This window comes from Geotrypetes seraphini, chromosome 12, assembly GCF_902459505.1.
Source record: "Geotrypetes seraphini chromosome 12, aGeoSer1.1, whole genome shotgun sequence".
NCBI lineage: Eukaryota > Metazoa > Chordata > Amphibia > Gymnophiona > Dermophiidae > Geotrypetes > Geotrypetes seraphini.
In genome coordinates this window covers 53,396,102-53,415,621 of record NC_047095.1, presented here as the reverse complement: position 1 = coordinate 53,415,621, position 19,520 = coordinate 53,396,102, and the positions used below count along the sequence as shown (strand labels likewise).

Below are 19,520 nucleotides of genomic sequence, written 5' to 3'. Positions count from 1 at the left end.
TTCAGGCAAGGAGCAGGGCAGAGCAAAAAACAGCACGGGCCGACAGCCGCACGGAAAACAGACGCACATGATGGGAGTGTGCATGCGCGGCCTAGCGTTTTATTATATTAGATATGTGCATCATTGTGCCCCTTGCCCCTATCGGAGATCGAAGCCCTGGAGCAGAATTGTCATGTAGGATACCGATTTGGATTATACCATCATCTTTCCAAATTTCTTTATTCTTTGATATACCGTTTATCAGACAGGAACCTAAACGTTTTACAATAAAATATTTATTAAAAGAAAATGACAAAAAAAATATTAAAAGAGGAGTGTATAACAAACTGACATACTGGAACAAATAAGGGTAAGAGAGAATTGGTAAGTTAATAAATACATCGAGATAAAATAAAAAAATAAAAGGGAGGAAAAGTGAGAGAAGGGGACAGTACAATATGCCCTTAGATACTTGCAAGTTATTGGTGTGACCTTGATAGGATCGGGCAGAGGCAAAGATCCACATTAGGAAAATACAGTGACATCTACCAGAACCAGATTATTTGAGTTCCATTTTCCCAAATGAGTACAATTTATGGGTAGTTCTAAGAAAGACCCCTGAGGAAGGCATACAGGGTCTGATTCTATAAAAGACACCTACACCTAGATGAGTATACCAAGCCAACCTTGGCACATAACTTAGGCCCCCTTTTACTAAGGTGAGTAGCGCGGGATGGTGCGGTAACTGCACCGAAGCTCTTTAAATCCCTATGGGCTTTAGTTTGGTTGTCACACAGCACTTGCTAACACTGCACCATTAAAAAAAAAAACCAATTAAAATTTTTTTAAAAATATAGAATTTTCAGGTAGGTGCTAAATTTTTGAATTCCATCATCATTTTCCTCTCCACCAGCAACCTTGGGAGGGCATTCCAAGCATCCACCACCCTTTCCATGAAAAAGAATTTCCTAACAGTAATCCTAAGCCTTCCTCCCTCTAGTTTTACCATTTTCCTTTCTCTGGAATATCCGGGCTTACCGCCAACCGTGGGAGTCAGCCTGTCTAATTCCCATGGTCCAAATATCGATCCCTATATCTTAAAAAAATGAGTATACAACCACAAAAAACAGGGAGGAATGGAGGGAAGTATAGTCCAAAAATTAAAAAATATCACTCCAAAACAAAAGCACCACACAAGCCAAGAAAGCTAGTTTATTACTTAAGCGAAAGAAAAGCCTCAGACAAATGGAGAGGTGTACCCACACTCTTCCACCAAAGCATCATAGGAAAAAAAAACTTTCGCACAAGTTTAAAGTTAGCAAAAAAATAGCCGAGAATGATTCATGGTAAAAACCACTGAACACAAACAGGCCAGGCCGACGATCATTTCGTGGCCGGTAACCACTGCTTCAGGGCCTTAGCGCCAAATCCAGGCTATCCTATAACACAAAACACAAACCCAAAAGGGGAAATGAAATTGCTCACCTGCTAAAAGTTGACAAAGAGCAAAAGCTCATCCATCTACTTACAGTACGCAGATCCGAACTGCTACTTTCAACCACAACTTTCAAAGCACTGTTGTTGGGCTTATAACCATGTCCAGCCCTGTCAGGAGAAAGATCATGTGACAGGTCAGCTGAACACAAACCAGCCAATCCGGGCAGACCATGTCAGCTCATTCACAAAACAGAATGATTGCAATCACATGAGCTAAAAACAGCTGATTACACAAAAGAGAGCATACTAGAGAAATACCGCAGACAAGATAAAACTAAAATGATGACATGATTAACTTTAGAAATGCTGACGGGATTCAGTAAAAATAGAACCAATCCATGCTTTTATTTAATCCATGGGGTTGCACAGTCTGGAGCTGAAAAATCCCAAATTGCTCCCTGCGCTGGAGTTGAAGTCTTCTATTGCCGCCCCTAGGATGAATAGGAATCTGATCAAGTACCAAACAGCGTAGTTGAAAAAGATCATGCTTGTGAGTATCACAGTGTTGAACCAGAAGAGCTGAGGCTAGCCCTGTCTTTAAAGCACTTCTGTGTTCATTTAGGCGTAGTCTCAAAGGACGTGAAGTTTGTCCCACATAAATAAGTCTGCAGGAGCAAACAATACAGTAGATCACATGATCAGATTCAGCGTTTCCCATCACCAGGATTGACAAACTCACTGCAGCTAAGCATGATATCACAATTGCTGCATCTCCCACAGAGACCATGTGACCCCCACCGCTCCTGAGTTTCTTATGTTGGAATGAGGAACCGCTGGACTTAGAAGTTGTTTCAAGTTCTGAGTTCTCTTGTAAGCAAACCCGAGTGTGTACTGAGAGAAGGCTAGTAACAAGAGGCAGTTTAGGAAATCAACAACTGGATGTCCGTCAACAAATTACAACTACACACCTCCAAAACGGAACTCCTTTGAATCTGCAAAGAGCACTGCAATTTCAGCCGTCCCTCCCTGCACTGGGATTCAGCAACCATAACTGCAGAGGACCAAGCATGCAACCTAGGAATACCTCTTGACTCCAACCTATCACTGTCCAACCATCAACAACTCCGAAAAATAAGGAACTACTTTTCTGAGTCTGACTTCACCCAACTACTCTACGCCTTTGTCCTCTCCCGCATGGACTACTGCAATGCGCTATTCATCCCACTGAAAGCGAAGGACATACAATGTCTCCAGCGTGTACAAAATGCAGCAATCAGAATTCTAAAAAAACCTTCGTGCCCACGACCCTGACTCACAGGATCTATCATAGCCTCACTGGCTACCCATAGTCAAATGTTGTGTCTTCAAGGGCCTGATGCTAGTGTTCAAATCCTTGCAATAGAAGGCACCAGGCTACATGACAACCAAGCTTCCTCCGTACGTGCCAAAGAGGTCCCTCTGCTCCCAGGATGAAATACACCTCAAAACCCTTCATCTGTGAAATGCCAAATGACTTTCCTACTCCCACTTCATGCCAAGCCCCTGGAATCAACTGCTCCCACAGATGAGATCCCTTGAAGGACTCCTGAACTTTCGGAAAGCAATAAAAACATGCATCTTCACCCAAATGGATTACAAATAAATGTATATTGGTACTAGATCTTCAGTATATGTCAAGTTAGGATAAAACCTGGTATTGAACAATCTTGCACTGTAACTATAGCAATTTGTAACCTGTAAAGTATACATATACTATGTATATTGGTATTAGATCTCTAGTATGTGCTGAACTAGGATAAAAACTTGTACTGAAAAAAATCTGTATTTTAACTATGGCAAATTGTAACCTGTTAACTGTATATGATACATATACAGTATATGATACCTATTTGATACTGTATATGATACATATACAGTATGTTGACTTGTAACCTGTTCTGAGCTCGTTGGAGACCATGGAATAGAAAGCAAATTAATTAAATAAATAACACTCCTTAAGACATTCCTCTTATCAAAATTCCAGTTGAGTCCCCAAATTAAAACGGGAAAATAAAAATGCTTCCAGGAAGCGACACCCTCTTGTTTTATCCTCCCCTCATTTTATTTTCATTTATATATTGTAATTTAAAAAAACTTTCCCTTCCCTTTTCTTCCCTTTTGTCTCAAACCCATCGTAATCACGTCTTTGTTTCGACCTTATCCCACCTATTTTATTTAGAGATTTTTTTTATTTATTCTCTTTTTTTATATATAACTTTTTTTTTATTTTTTATTATTGTAAACCGACCAGATACTTGTGATGGTCGGTATATCAAAGTATTAATAAACTTGAAACTTACATAAATAAAATGTATAAGCTGAAAGTGTTATGACCTATATTCTACCACTTCACATATATATATGTAGTAGCTTTTATGTTTGATCTGAGCATATGGAACCCTCATGTTATTATTATTATGACTAAATATTTATATACCGCACTAGAGACTTCAGTAGAGAAGTGTAATTGTAGGATAATTTGATATTCCTTGCAGGGTGATATTGCTCTAACAAAATTAAATGTGTTCTTAATATCATTTGCTCGCCACACTCTGAGATGGAGGATCCAAAAGACCTTGATTTCCATAATGGAACTCTCATAATTAATAAGCAAATGAGGTTTATGAAGTCATTTTGGAATAATTAAGGTGTACGACTGCATGGCTTTAACTAATCATTTCTCAATTGAACAATTTCATTTCAAAATTCAGTTATGTAATTTATTTTTTTTAATTAAGATTTGTAAATCAAATATAGAAAATGCAGTACTAAAAGACCAAACAGCCAATATCATTGGGCTGCTAACCCAATAGTTAACCAAATAGAAAAAGCTGTCCAATTTTTATCCAGGTAACCATCCAAATAGTAAGATGTAGTAGAATTAGGAAAGGTACAGAGAAGGGCGATGAGAATGATAAAAGGTTTGGGATTTCTTCTCTATGAGGAGAGGCTAAAGCGGCCAAGGCTTTTCAGCATGGAGAAGAGATGGCTCAGGGGTGATAAAATGCTGAGTGGAGTGGAAAAGGTGGATGTGAATCACCTGTTTACTCTTTCCAAAAATGCTAGAACCAGGGGGCACGCGATGAAGCTATTTTTTTATTTTTTTTAATAAATTCCTTCACTGTTTTCATCCAAATGCATTTTCCTATCAAACTTTCAGAAAGTCAATTAAAAATTATCTCTTTAATAAATTTCTCTGACTCCATATCTATTTTGAAGCATCTTCCTTCCAGATAAATTTGATTAATTTCAATATGGTGATGTAATTTTGGAAGCTTTGGGAATATCGCTGTCTGTATAGTCTCTTCCTCTGCAAACCGCTTTGAACTGTTTCTGGTATTGCGGTATACAAAAATAGTTATTATTAATATTATTATCTCCACCACCAAATCAGTAATATGCCAGTGAAATATTTGTACTATGTACTATATTGGAAGTGATTTTTGAAGAATATAGTTTTGCAAAGGCAACATTGCTGTAAATGTGCCTTTTATAAAATAAGCTCATTCAATGCTCTCAAGCTAATTTATATTAAGATGTTTCATTCAATTGTGCTGACATTGCATCATATTTAATCCCTTCAGTTTAACTAAAGTGATTTCAGATGGCTTCAAGAAAACAACTTACATTGGATACTGTATTTGCTACAGATGGGAAAAGTAAAAGACCAAAACCCAACCCTGTAACACCATCTAACACCATTCCAGCAGGGGAGAGCCAACAGAGGAGGGCTGCAGTCCGGCCATCGGTCCAACGGTCGGCTCGGGGGCCCGTTCCAGCCGCACCCGACACTGTCTTCGCTCCTCCCCCATGCCAGCAGGGGAGAGCCGACGGAGGAGGGCTGCAGTCCGGCCATCGGACCAACGGTTGGCTCGTGGGCCCGTTCAAGCTGGACTTCAGTTTTGACTGTTTTGATTTTATTTTCAATTCTTTTTAGTTTATGATATATTTTTTAATCTCACTTATTGTTTTACCACTTATTTTGTTTTATTTTATCATTCAAATTTCATTTAAATTTCTCCAGAATTCTATTGCTTCAACGGTTCTCCCTCTGCATCTATTCTTATCTCCCCTCTTTTTTCAACCTTTCAAAGTCCTTTAGATCATTGTAATCTTATTAGAATGTTTATTTTCTTATTTTTCTCATCTATTCTCTATTTTATTTCTTCATTACTCTACTAATTGTCATTTTTCCAGGTACTTTAGTTAGATTGTGAGCCTTCGGGACAGTAAGGGAATTTCTAAGTATCTATTTTACTTATAATTTTAATGCACCCTATTGCCTATTTTTCTGTAAACCGCTTAGAATCCTAACGGAGTTTAGCGGTATATAAGAAATAAATTACATTACATTACATATATAAATGTTCTGATATGTTGCCTATTAGGGTGAATCATTTGTATTCTGCTAAGTTACTAGCAGAAAATGCAATGAATAATTATTAAATACACAAAGAAAGTTTTGCCTTCTTCCATTTATGATCTGTCAGTGCAATTGAATTGACAAAGTTAATTTTTATTTCATTCCACTTTCTTGGTGTATTTGATATTTGGTTGTGGAATTACTGCTTTCTTGTTTTGTTATGAAAAATTATCAGCCAGGTAGACTTGGAAAAACTATCACTTAACCCTGGGAAGATGCAATAAGAAACTGACCCCCTCTTCTATGAAACCGCGCTAGCGTTTTTGTAGCGCAGAGAGCTGCACCGAATGGCCTGCGCTGCTCCCGATGCTCATAAGAACTCAACGAGCGTCGGGAACGGCGCGGCTCTCTGCGCTAAAAACCGCTAGTGCGGTTTCATAGAAGAGGGGGTGAATTTACTTTCTGGGATCTTTCAAGCACCTGAACTGGAAAATAGCTTCCATTCGTCCACAAATGGAGAATGCTCAACTGGGAGGTTGTCGAGTCAATAACATCTGTCCTATAGCCGATCTCCCTTCATCTCTAAGGTTGCAGAACATCTAATAATGGAACGTTGTTGACTGTTATGCTTGCTGACTCACTCTCTCAACGTTATAACTTTCTTTGACTTGCTTTTACTAATTTTATTTAATTTTAATTCATTTCAAGTTTGTTTTATCTGCATTGTTCTTAAGTCTTACCTCAGGCCCTCTTGTTCTGTTCAAAGACCGCCGCCGCGAAGCGGCGGCGCGGACGACCCTGCCCACTTTACCTCACTGGCCCTCTTGTTCTGTTTAAAGACCGCCGCCGCGAAGCGGCGGCGCGGACGACCCCGCCCACTTTACCTCGCTGGTAAACTCCCCTATATATTCCACTGCTTTGCGGCGCACGCTTCACTGCGTTGTTGACTGTTATGCTTGCTGACTCACTCTCTCAACGTTATAACTTTCTTTGACTTGCTTTTACTAATTTTATTTAATTTTAATTCATTTCAAGTTTGTTTTATCTGCATTGTTCTTAAGTCTTACCTCAGGTATATTTTTTATATTTTATCTTTTGTAACTCGATTTACTGAATATTTTAGCTGTTTTACTTACTGCCTTTATTGTTTCCCCATTTACCTGTCTGATGTTTGTCCTTTCCACTCCCTACAGGCCCTCTTGTTCTGTTCAAAGACCGCCGCCGCGAAGCGGCGGCGCGGACGACCCCGCCCACTTTACCTCGCTGGTAAACTCCCCTATATATTCCACTGCTTTGCGGCGCACGCCAAAGGAGCGCACCTAAGGAGCAGGTCCTGCTCCTTTATGCGCTCCTTCATGCAGCTTCTTCTTTCATTTCTATTCCCTTTACCCCTGTTTACTTTCTCCTCTCTTTTCAGGTTCTTTTGTTTTCTTCTTAAACTATATAGCATTTTCTCCTCTTTTTCCCTGATACTGTATGGCTTAGAATTTGTCCCTTATATTTCTTCTATTTCCACCTCTAATAACATGTCTTCCATCCCAACCATTTGGGGCCGTCGCCATATCAACCCAACAATTTGTAAAAACTACATTAAACCACAATCAAGACAACTCATCTCCATTCCACTTCATCCCTCTTCTAATTCACTGCATAATCAACTTCACCACCCCCTTACATTTAAATCAGGTTTAATAAATGTCCGCTCTATAAAAAATAAACATCATTTAATTCACGATATTATCATTCAACATAACCTCCAAATTCTATGTCTCACAGAAATATGGTTAACTCAAGGAGATGATGCTTATATCACTCAGGCTTGCCCACCCAATTATACAGCCTATTTCCAACCCCGCCCAAACAAAAAAGGAGGTGGACTAGCAATCATACATCATGTTTCAATTCCTATTCAAGTAAATACCGCCAACCTTTTTTCTCACTCTCCCATTGAATCTCTCCAATTTTCTATTAAACTCCCCTCTCCTCTCAACTTTCTTCTTATCTATTTACCCCCTCCTATAACTAAAGTCACTCTTTCATCTCTTATCTCCACTTTAACTGACTTCAATATCGCCTATCCTGATTCAATAATCCTTGGAGATTTTAATATTCACTTTAACTGTCCTAATCACTTTAACACTTCTGAACTCCTAACCTCAATATCTGATTTATCTCTTTCACCTCTCATCCATACGCCCACTCATTCAGCAGGAAATACTCTGGACATGATTCTCTGTCCAATCACCATGATCCATTTCTTTCATACTTTCGAATTCATCCCTGTACCATGGTCAGATCATACACTAATCATTTGGCAATCAAATATTCCAACTCATCTAAATCCCATTACAAAAACACATAATTCTTCTTTCTCTCGGGATCTAAATAATATAACTCTACCCGCAATACAATCTTCTTTTACTCTAAATCTTACAGATTTCTCTTCCCTTCCAATTTCAGAACAATTTTCCAACTGGGAAACAGCTACGGAAACCCTATTAGACTCTTTAGCTCCCTCATCTATCAAACAAAATAAACCCATTCTCAACACTTCCTCAAGAAAACAACAACCCTGGTTTAATGAAAACTTGATCCTCCTCCGTCGACAGGTCCGGACTGCAGAAAACAAATGGCGTAAATCTCGTTCTACCAGTCATCTTCTTTCCTATAAAGAAAAAGCTTCTTACTATAAAAAGACTATTCAACAGACTAAAAAGGACTACTACTCAAAACTTATCTCTACTTCTAGCAATTCATCCACTCTTTTCAGTATTGCCCAATCTCTATCAAAATATTCTAAAAAAAAACTTTCTCCCCCTGCTTTAAATATACCATCTGCTAATGAACTATCCTTATTCTTTAACAACAAAGTCACCACTATTCGTACCAATCTTGGACCTTCCACTCCTGCTTTTACCCTTCCTACCAATAACGATCTAACTTTCCTACCTCTCAGTTCTTTCTCTAATTTCAAAGTACCATCATTAACTCAACTAACTACTATTTTACAATCCATAAAATTACCAAATAACAAGACTGAAAGTTTCCCTCCTCATCTTATCAAAAGATTTTTCTCTTTCTTTGGACCGTATCTAAGGGAACTGATTTCCAAATCTTTTTCTGACTGTTGTGTCCCTACCGCATGGAAATCAGCTCTAGTTTTTCCAAAACTAAAACAATACAATGCTGATCCTTCTTTACCTAACAATTATCGTCCCATTGCCAATCTGCCTTTTATTTCTAAACTTATCGAAAAAGTGATCCACTCTCAACTATCAGATTTCTTTGATCAAACTCATGCCTTACACCCTTATCAGACTGGCTTTCGAACTTCTCATTCTACTGAATTATCATTACTAGGTCTCATTTCTACTATTCAATACTTTCACGACCATCTAAAATCAGTTATACTAATTTCTCTTGACTTATCCGCAGCTTTTGACACCATTGACCACTCTTTACTTCTATCTAGACTAGCTGACTGCAATATCACAGGTCCCGCTCTTAACTGGTTTATATCTTACTTCCATCAACGCAATTTTAAAGTCCATATAAATAACCAAACGTCTACTCCAATAACTCAAACTTTCGGAGTTCCTCAGGGCTCTATCCTATCCCCACTTCTATTTAACATTTTCCTATCCCCTCTTCTGTCTTTGGCACAATCGCTAGGATTTTCAATTTTCGCCTACGCCGATGATATTCAGCTGCTTTATCCCATCAACACTTCAAACTCTTCGGATATTAATGATCTCAACACTAAATTAGATATCTTAAGTGATTGGTTGTTTTCTAATAAACTTTCACTTAATATAGCCAAATCTTGTGGCTTACTCTTTCCCATTAAACAATCCGAAACATTACCAGGAACAATCTACATCAAATCCACACCCTTACTTATGGACACTAAAATAAAATTACTGGGGGTTACTCTAGATAGAGATCTCACTTTCCATGATCACATAAGTACAGTTGTAAAAACCTGTTTCTTTAAACTTCGTATCATCCGTTCACTTACTTCCACCCTAAATACCGATTCGATCACTATTCTCATTCATTCATTAGTTATCTCTCACCTAGACTACTGCAATTCATTATTAAATGGACTACCCCAAAAAGAAATTCGCCGTCTGCAGATTATACAAAATACCGCAATCAAACTCATTTACCAATCAGGTAAATTCGAACACGTCACCCCGCTCCTTAAGGAGGCTCATTGGCTCCCGGTTACACACCGCATAACTTATAAAATTTTACTGCTCTCTTTTAAAATCAAACTTTCACATCTGCCCCTATTTTTGGACAAATTACTAATACCTCAAAGTTCTCCACGTACCTTACGATCTACCGACCAAAAACTCCTTTTCATTCCCTCCTTAAAAGAATCTTACTATACAAGGAAAACAAATTTTGCTATAACAGCCCCTACATTATGGAATTCACTCCCCCAATTTCTTCGGGATGAAATTCATTTACCTAAATTTAAAACTAATCTTAAAACTTTTCTATTCAAGGATGCCTTTAATAAATCTTAATCTTTTATATCCGTTCACTTACTCTCCTTTTCTCAAACGATCTCTTTCATTGCAGCGCATATCATTTAAACCTTGCAACCTTGTCCTTCATGTACTATCCCTTCCCTCTATCTCATTTCCTCTAATATTATGTAACTTTTTCCCTCCTTCCAAATCTTCCTCACAGTCATGTTTGTCAGTATATGTCTAATATGTTTTCGTTACTCCTCCCAACACACCAATAACTTGTTCTTACTTTCTTATTTAAAATTATATTTTTTTTTAAATTGTTAACCGGTCAGATATTTGTTTTATGATCGGGATATCAAAAATCAATAAACTTGAAACTTGAAACTTGATTTTAAATGAGTCCTTGTTTAAACCTAATGTCTTTCATCCAAACCAAACTGGTTTTAGGAAATTCCACAGCACAGAGGCAGCCCTACTCCGCATCACCATCTCTACCCAACACAACTTTGACCAAGACAATAAAGTAGTGCTTATTTAAAATGGATCTTGACAGAAATGGGCATCACCAGATGAGTACTGGAATAGTTGCATTCCTACTTGGTAAGTCATAGTAATATTGTCCTCTGGTGAAATATTTATTCAAGTTTCAAGTTTCAAGTTTATTCAGTTTTTGATGAATCGCCTATTATAAATTCTAGGCGATGTACATGTTACAATTTTAATATAAGAAACTTACAAGATAATTCAAAAATACAAGATACAAATGATACATACATGAGTTTAGGGAGAGAGGGGGAAAAGTTACAATAATAGGGTATTGTTAAAAAAAAAGGAAAGAACAATACCATACACAATTCCAAACCATACACACGTCTCCCTCCGTATTTACGGTTTCAGCATTTGCGGTTTCAATTATTCGCGGTTTTTAGCTTGCTGGCTCCTACCCCCCAACTATGTCAGCTTGCATAGAGAAATCGCCGATTCCAAGCGTTTAAAGAGAAAAATCGCCGATTCCCGGCACTTTCTTCACCGTGTTTTGCCTCTCCTTCAGGAACGGGCCGGGTCTCCCGCCGTGTTATTCGCGGTTTCATCCTATTCACGATGGTTTTTAATAGAAAACAGCGAATAACATATGAAAAAGTTATGTGCGGTTTTTCTGTATTCGCAGGTCTGTTAATCCCCTGTCGCAGCGAATACGGAGGGAGAAGTGTATAACTTGCAATGTGGAATGCTTCAGAGCTCCATATTGGTCACATCCTCTTCAGTATATTCCTGGCCCCTCTACCAAGTCTTATTCTGTCTCTTGATTTGACCCCTTATATAGATGCAGATGACGTCCAGATAGTATCATTGACCGTGGCTGTCCACATGATATTTCTACATTGAACAACAAACTTAATAAGATGGCACGGATAGCAGGATGCCCCGACGAAGAAGCCAAGGACTACTACTCCTACACAAGAGAAGACGACCCCACAGCCAATAAGGGAGAAAAAGCAGGAAGGGACAACTCAGACACAGGAGAGGACGACCACACAGCAAACAAGGGTGATAACACAGGAGCAGTAAAGGATACCGTATTTGAAACTATAGGGACGGCCAAGAGTAGAAGGTCCAAAAAGGTAACACAAAGGGAATTTAGATGTATGTATACGAATGCTAGAAGTCTAGGTAACAAAATGGGGGAACTAGAGACAATAGCAAGACATGACATATTGGATATCATTGGCATAACAGAAACATGGTGGAATGAAGAAAACAAATGGGACACAGTACTACAGGGATACAAACTGTATAGAAGAGATCGAGTAGGGCAGAAAGGTGGAGGTATTGCTCTATATGTTAAGGAGGGAATAGATTCTGTTGAAATGGTTACAACAGAAATGAAAGAGAAGCTTGAGTCACTCTGGATCAAAATTCCTGGTCAATATGGTGCAGATACGAAAATTGGCCTTTACTATCGTCCCCCAGGACAGGCGGAGGAAACTGACTCAGAAATGATGGAGGAAATCAAACAAGAATGCAAGACGGGAAATGTAATTATATTGGGAGACTTCAATTTCCCAGGGATAGACTGGAAACTAGCAACCTCCAACTGCGGCAAGGAGGCCAAGTTCCTGGAGGTGCTAGGGGATTGCTTCCTGGAACAAATGGTAAAAGAGCCGACAAGAGGCAACGCCACCTTGGACTTGGTCCTAAATGGCCTAACGGGACCGATAACAGAAGTGGAAGTCGTGGTTCCACTGGGAACGAGTGATCACAATGTAATCAACTTTAAACTTGACATCGGGAAAGGGAAACATGCCAAAACCTTAACCACCACCTTAAACTTTAAAAAGGGTAAATACGATTGCATGAGGGCCATGGTAGAAAAACGACTAGAGAAGATGGTGGACAAACTTGAAACGGTAGATCAGGCATGGTCCCTACTGAAAAATACTATCACAGAAGCACAAGATCTCTACATTCCGAGGATTTCCAAAGATCGGAGAACAAAGAGCAAAAGAGAACCGGCATGGCTTACCATACAGGTGAAGGAAGCCATAAAAGAAAAGAAGGACTCTTTCAAAAAATGGAAATGCATAAAGACAACCGAAGCCTGGAACAAACATAAAGATGATCAGAAGAAATGTCACAAGGCGGTGAGGGATGCCAAACAGGATTATGAGGAAAAAATAGCCCAGGAGGCCAAAAACTTCAAGCCCTTCTTTAGATACGTGAAAGGGAAAAAACCTGCAAAAGAGGCAGTGGGACCCCTGGACGACCAGGGAAGAAAAGGGTACATCAAGGAAGATAAACAAATCGCAGACAAACTAAATTCCTTCTTTGCGTCTGTCTTTACGAAGGAAGACACCTCAACAATACCTGAAGCGGAGAAAGTGTTTCCAGGAGAAATAGAGGACAGCCTCACCACAGTTGAAGTGGACTTAGACCAGATATACTATCAGATCGACAAACTTAAAAGTGACAAATCCCCTGGACCGGATGGAATTCACCCGAGAGTCTTAAAGGAATTGAAGGTTGAAATCGGAGAGTTATTGCACAAACTTGCAAACCTGACAATCAGAACTGGACAGATACCGGACGACTGGAGGATAGCGAACGTCACGCCAATTTTCAAAAAAGGATCGAGAGGGGAACCGGGCAACTATAGGCCTGTGAGTCTTACGTCGGTTCCCGGCAAGATGGTTGAAGCACTGATCAAGGATAGCATAGTCCGGCACTTGGACGCACACGACTTGATGAAACCCAGTCAACATGGATTCAGGAAAGGGAAATCATGTTTGACGAATTTACTCCAATTTTTTGAGACCGTAAACGAGCAAATTGATAGTGGGAAGCCTGTGGACATAATATACTTGGACTTCCAGAAAGCGTTCGACAAAGTTCCACACGAAAGACTTCTCAGGAAACTACAAAGCCATGGCATAGAGGGAGATATACAAAGATGGATAGGCAAATGGCTGGAAAACCGAAAGCAGAGAGTGGGCATAAATGGGAAGTTCTCCGACTGGGAGAAAGTGACTAGTGGTGTACCCCAGGGCTCGGTACTTGGGCCGATCCTTTTTAATATTTATATCAATGACCTGGAGGAAGGAATATCCAGTGAGATCATCAAGTTTGCAGACGATACAAAACTATGCCGGGCAATCAGATCGCAGGAGGATAGAGAGAAACTCCAGAGCGACTTGTGTCGGTTAGAAACATGGGCGGAGAAATGGCAGATGAAGTTCAATGTGGAGAAATGCAAGGTAATGCATTTAGGCAATAAAAATAAGGAATACGAGTATACAATGTCAGGTGCAACTCTGGGGAAGAGTGAACAAGAAAGGGACCTGGGTGTACTGATAGATAGGACCCTGAAGCCGTCGGCACAATGCGCGGCAGCGGCAAAGAAGGCAAATAGAATGTTGGGCATGATAAAGAAAGGAATCTCGAGTAGATCGGAGAAAGTTATAATGCCGCTTTATAGGGCAATGGTCAGACCACACTTGGAATACTGCGTCCAACATTGGTCTCCCTACCTAAAGAAGGATATAAAACTACTGGAGAGGGTGCAGAGACGAGCAACAAAACTGGTGAAGGGTATGGAGAGACTGGAATATGAGGATAGACTTATAACACTAGGATTGTTCTCCCTTGAGAAAAGGAGAATGCGTGGGGATATGATCGAGACCTTCAAAATACTGAAAGGAATCGACAAAATAGAGCAGAGAAGATTATTTACACTGTCCAATTTGACACGGACTAGAGGACATGGAATGAAGCTAAGGGGGGACAGGTTCAGGACTAATGTCAGGAAGTTCTGCTTCACTCAGAGAGTGGTTGACACCTGGAATGCCCTCCCAGAGGAGATTATTGCGGAATCGACCGTCCTAGGCTTCAAGAGCAAACTAGATGCATATCTCCTTAAGAGAGGCATATAAAGATATGGTGGACTATAAATTACGCCAGGTGTACACCTGGCGGGGCCTCCGCGTGTGCGGATCGCCGGACTTGATGGACCGAAGGTCTGATCCGGAGATGGCAGTTCTTATGTTCTTATGTTCTTATGTAGTCAGTCGGCTAAAACATAACAAACTGAAACTAGATTTAGAAAAGTCTGGAGTCCTAGTTCTCCAATCGTCCCTATACATGCAGACTATACGAGGGACTGCTGAACAATCTCCACTTAGGGCTCCTTTTACGAAGGTGCGCTAAGCGTTTTAGCGCACGCACCGGATTAGCGCGCGCGCGCTAGCTGAAAATCTACCGCCTGCTCCAAAGGAGGCGGTAGCGGCTAGCGTGCGGCAATTTAGCACGTGCTATTCCGCGCGTTAAAGCCCTAACGCGCCTTCGTAAAAGGAGCCCTTAGTCCAGCGACTTTCCACTTTTTTCATCCCATATTTTTCCGATGGAACAGAAGAAGTGGAAAATCACTGGACTTGGGGGCTGATTCTGTGTAGGACGCCAGTCTCAGGGGCCACCTATGAAGCGGCTGAGAATCATAGGAACATAAGGATTGCCACTGCTGGGTCAGACCGGCGGTCTCTCGTGCCCAGCAGTCCGCTCATGCGGCGGCCCTTAAGTCAAAAGACCAGTGCCCTATTTGAGTCTAATCTTCCCTATTTGAGTACAGTACTCCCACGAAATTCATGGGGGTTCCGTTCTAGGAACCCCTGCAAATTTTGAAAAACTGCAAATGCGGTTTTTCACCTGTCAAAAGGCAGGGGAGGCAGGAGAGGGCGGCTGGAGCGCCGGCGGGCAAAGAAAATCACTCGCGGTCTGCTCCGACTGCCTTTTCCTGTAGTAAAGTCAGGTTACACCAATCAGGAGCTGCTTTGACACTGAGCTCCTGATTGTTGTAGCCCGACTTTACTACTGGTAGAGGCGGTCGGAGCAGACCACAAATGAGCGAGTTTGCGATTCACGAATGAGCGGGGAAACACTTTACCGGCATCCTATGCAGAATCATGTCTGCCCTAACAAACAGATGCCTAACCCCCAATTCTCTAACTGGTACCCAGCACCAGTTAGAGATCTTTGTAGGCGTGGCCGGCTGAGCTGATCACGTCACAAATCCCCAATCAGCTGAGTTGGCAGGACTATGGATCAGTTCAGCTGATCGGGGGGGGGGGGAGGAGAAATATCCTTGCTTCGATCAGCTGAGCCAGCTGTGGCAGAGGACACCCTCGCCCCCGGCTACACCCCTGAAATTAACAGGAGTGATGCCCACTCCCTCCTGCCATCACCCCCCAAACCTCTCAAAGTCCCCCATTAAAGATTGGCAGTACATATGCCCACTCCCTTATGCCAACACCCCCAAACTCCTGACATCCCCTATTGAAGACTGGAAGGAGGAATGCCTACTCCTTCCTGCCACTGACTCCCATGAACCACTGACACCCCCTGAGCCCCTAAACCCCCCTGATACCAACCTCAATACCATCCCCCCTCACACATACACACTCCCCTTACTTTTTTGAAGAAAGGCCGGCCAGAAGGATGCTTACTCCTTCCAGCCGGCAGGCCCACCTCTTCAAAATGGCAAGCCTTCCCTTTTATAAGGCCGTGATTGGCTCAGATGTCTATGTCCCCTCCCATAGGAGGGGTATTAGGCACCTGGGCCAATCATGGTCTTAGGCCTTCTTCCTGGTGCATCCTGGGATGCAATAGGTGTGGCCTAAGACTCTGATTGGGCCATATAAATACATTTAAACTGGATTCTAGATTGTAAAGGCCCATTGAAGAAGGTGAAGTGAACTTTCAGACATGCAGCAAAGCTGGGAACTTGTAGAGCTAGGACTTCAACAACAGACAAGTCCTGTTTATCAGTTGCTGGAAAAATAAGTCCTGCCTCTTAGATACCTATAGGTTGATTCATTGCTATCCATCGAAATGGTTTTCCAGTGTGTACAGAATTTAAATTATTTAGGTTGCTCTGTATGCAGTCTTCTATATATATAAAAAATATTTATTTATTGAATAACAATTTGCATTTGCTGCAGTAAACTGATAAACATGAGGGATTATTGTACCTCAAAAGCTATTAAGTTCAATGACTTGTTCATTTGGCTTTACAGCACAATTGAAAGAGGAAAAAAAGCCATAGTAAATTGCCCATTTAATTTAACTGAACAGAGGAGATAATACAGCCATATGTTGTTGAGATTAGACTCATGGATTATAAGAAAAGTACATCAGTATTCAGTATGTAAACGAGAGGAAGCTGAAGTCACCAAGCTCTATGGTCAGATTTTGTTTGAGGTTTAGAAAAAAAAGGTATATTGAGAGAAAAGAGAAAGGAGTGATCAGGGAATAGGGATGGTCTTTTAAGCCAAATATTATAGGCTAAGACACGTACTATGCATGCTCTCCTATTTATGTTTGATGGGTACTCTTTCCAGATAGAATACACATATGCATATATGCATGATGGTTGATGTATGTGCTTCTATCATGAAACAGCAGGCACTATGGAATATTTTACATATGGTGCCTGTGGGAGAGTAAAGACGAAGACAAAATTGTGGATGTGATGTACAGTACTTGATTTCAAAGTTTATTGTAGCAATTCTTCACAAAATAGTTCAAATGGTGTAGACAAGACAATATGAATCCATACAACACACATCAAAGGATTGTGGTGTGGACAAAAAAATGGTCCGTGTTTTGGCTTTGAACGCCTTCTTCAGGGGTCCGAATGCCGGAAGCCACAAAGTATGCATTTATGCTCAAGGGCATGCGCTGGTGTGTAAGTAAGGAAATCGCTAACGTAGAAGTGTGGAGCAGATGCTTATCAGTAAATTGGATGCGAAAAATATGAGCGCCAAGCGCAAATTCTGTATTTGCAAATGCGAGTGAAACTGGAGTTAGAGAACTGAGCGTACGTCAACCTGCAGGTGCTTAGATTTATGCATGAGCACTTACGCCATGCCAAAGGCTGGCGTAAATGGTCATGCCTAAAGTTGCCAGTATTCTATAACTTACGCAGCACATCTGGAAGACATGCCCTTGATATGCCCATGGGAACGCCCCCTGTACTTGCACATTATAGCAATTAGGGGGTGGGAGGAGGGGGGGAAGAAGGGGAGGAGGGGTGTGTGAGTGGAGGTTTAAGGGTCTGCAGGAGGGGGATCATGTGGGGGGAGTTTACTGGGGTGTTTCTGGAAAATATTTACACTGTTCCTTAGCTGCTGGTACTGTTGAGGTACCGGGGGCTCAAGGGTCTCTCGTATGAAGAGAGACTGAACAAATTGCAGCTCTATACTCTCAAGGAACGTAGGGAGAGGGGAGACATGATCGAAACATTTAAGTACCTCACGGGACGTGTCGAAGTGGAAGATGATATTTTCTTTCTCAAGGGACCCTCGGCCATAAGAGGGCACCCGCTCAAACTCAGGAGCGGAAAATTTCATGGCGACACCAGAAAGTATTTCTTCACAGAGAGAGTGGTTGATCATTGGAACAAGCTTCCAGTGCAGGTGATCGAGGCAGACAGCATGCCAGACTTTAAGAATAAATGGGATACCCATGTGGGATCCCTACGAGGGTCAAGATAAGAAAATTGGGTCATTAGGGCATAGACAGGGGGTGGGTAAGCAGAGTGGGCAGACTTGATGGGCTGTAGCCCTTTTCTGCCATCATCTTCTATGTTTCTATGGGGGTGCTCTTAATGAGTGCCCTGTGTGTGTGTGTATTTTCTTGTTGTATTTGAACGTGTTCTAAATAAAGCACTACAAAAAAAAAAAAGGAGCTAAATTGATAGAACACCGCCTAAGTGCATTTACCCAGGCAACAACAACTCGGTGCCAATTAGCCCCAATTAATAGCACTTAAGGGATTTTGTAGTTTTGTTGAAAATAAACCAGTGAAGAGGAGGTAATCTTACCCACTCTCTTGTTTATTAAGAACAGAAAGTGATTTTTGAATGGAACACGGTTACCCCCTTTGGTTTAAATCATGACATTGAACGACGTATCAGATGAAACGTAGACACAGCGCGTCATTACGTTATACCGATGTCACAGATGTCTGCCATGCGCATAAATGAATCTTGGAGGGGCGCTCCGGTGTTTTTTATTTGGTGATTGCTTGGTGTTTTTTTGCCGGTTACTCCGACGAGAGACTTGGATGGTAAGGCGCCAAAGAAAAATGGGGAGACCCAATGATCCACAGTGAAAACAATCCACCGATGAAATCAAAAACTGTGGATACAGATGTTCTGGAGATAATTACATATAAAACCATGAAAATTCAATTTAAAAAGTACAATGATAAAAAATGCTGTGATAAAAATCCAACCGGACCCTACACGCCAGACATAATAAAGGAATATTGCTGGAACAATAGTTTGAGAGAAGGATGCTGTTTGATGGGGGGGGTTTTTCTCTTGGATGTTCAAGCTCAAGTTTTCAAGTTTTTTTTGGATTTTATATACCGCCTATCAAGGTTATCTAAGCGGTTTTACAATCAGGAAACAAAACTGATGTTTCATTCCTCCTGGAGAAGTGAAGCGAAACTTGGTCTGAGTTGGGGGAATGGTAGCTGATGCTTACACATTTGAATTTGCTTGACATTCGCCCTCCAGGATGTCCAACTCAGAAAGGTCAAAGTAGGTGTGGTTAAGGGCGGAGTCAATGGCAGAATCAATGGCAAAGCGAGGGCAGTTGCACCCATTCGTCCTCTTGTCCGCCCCTTCCCTGCCCCCTGCCTGTTCAACTTCCCCAGCGCAAGTG

The 19,520-nt window shown here is 41.1% G+C and overlaps 1 protein-coding gene across 15 annotated transcripts in view; it reads right to left on the bottom strand.

Moving 5' to 3' along the window:
• DAB1 (DAB adaptor protein 1) overlaps positions 1-19,520 on the bottom strand; it is a 692,719-nt gene that overhangs the window by 566,133 nt on the left and 107,066 nt on the right. Inside the window, exon 1 of one of the 15 annotated variants that reach the window (XM_033916679.1) lies at positions 1,465-1,529. The exons of the other annotated variants lie outside the window; for them this stretch is intronic. The gene's annotated coding sequence lies outside the window, so the exon portion shown is untranslated. Of the gene's footprint in view, positions 1-1,464; positions 1,530-19,520 lie in introns of those variants that run through there. 15 annotated transcript variants of the gene reach the window in all.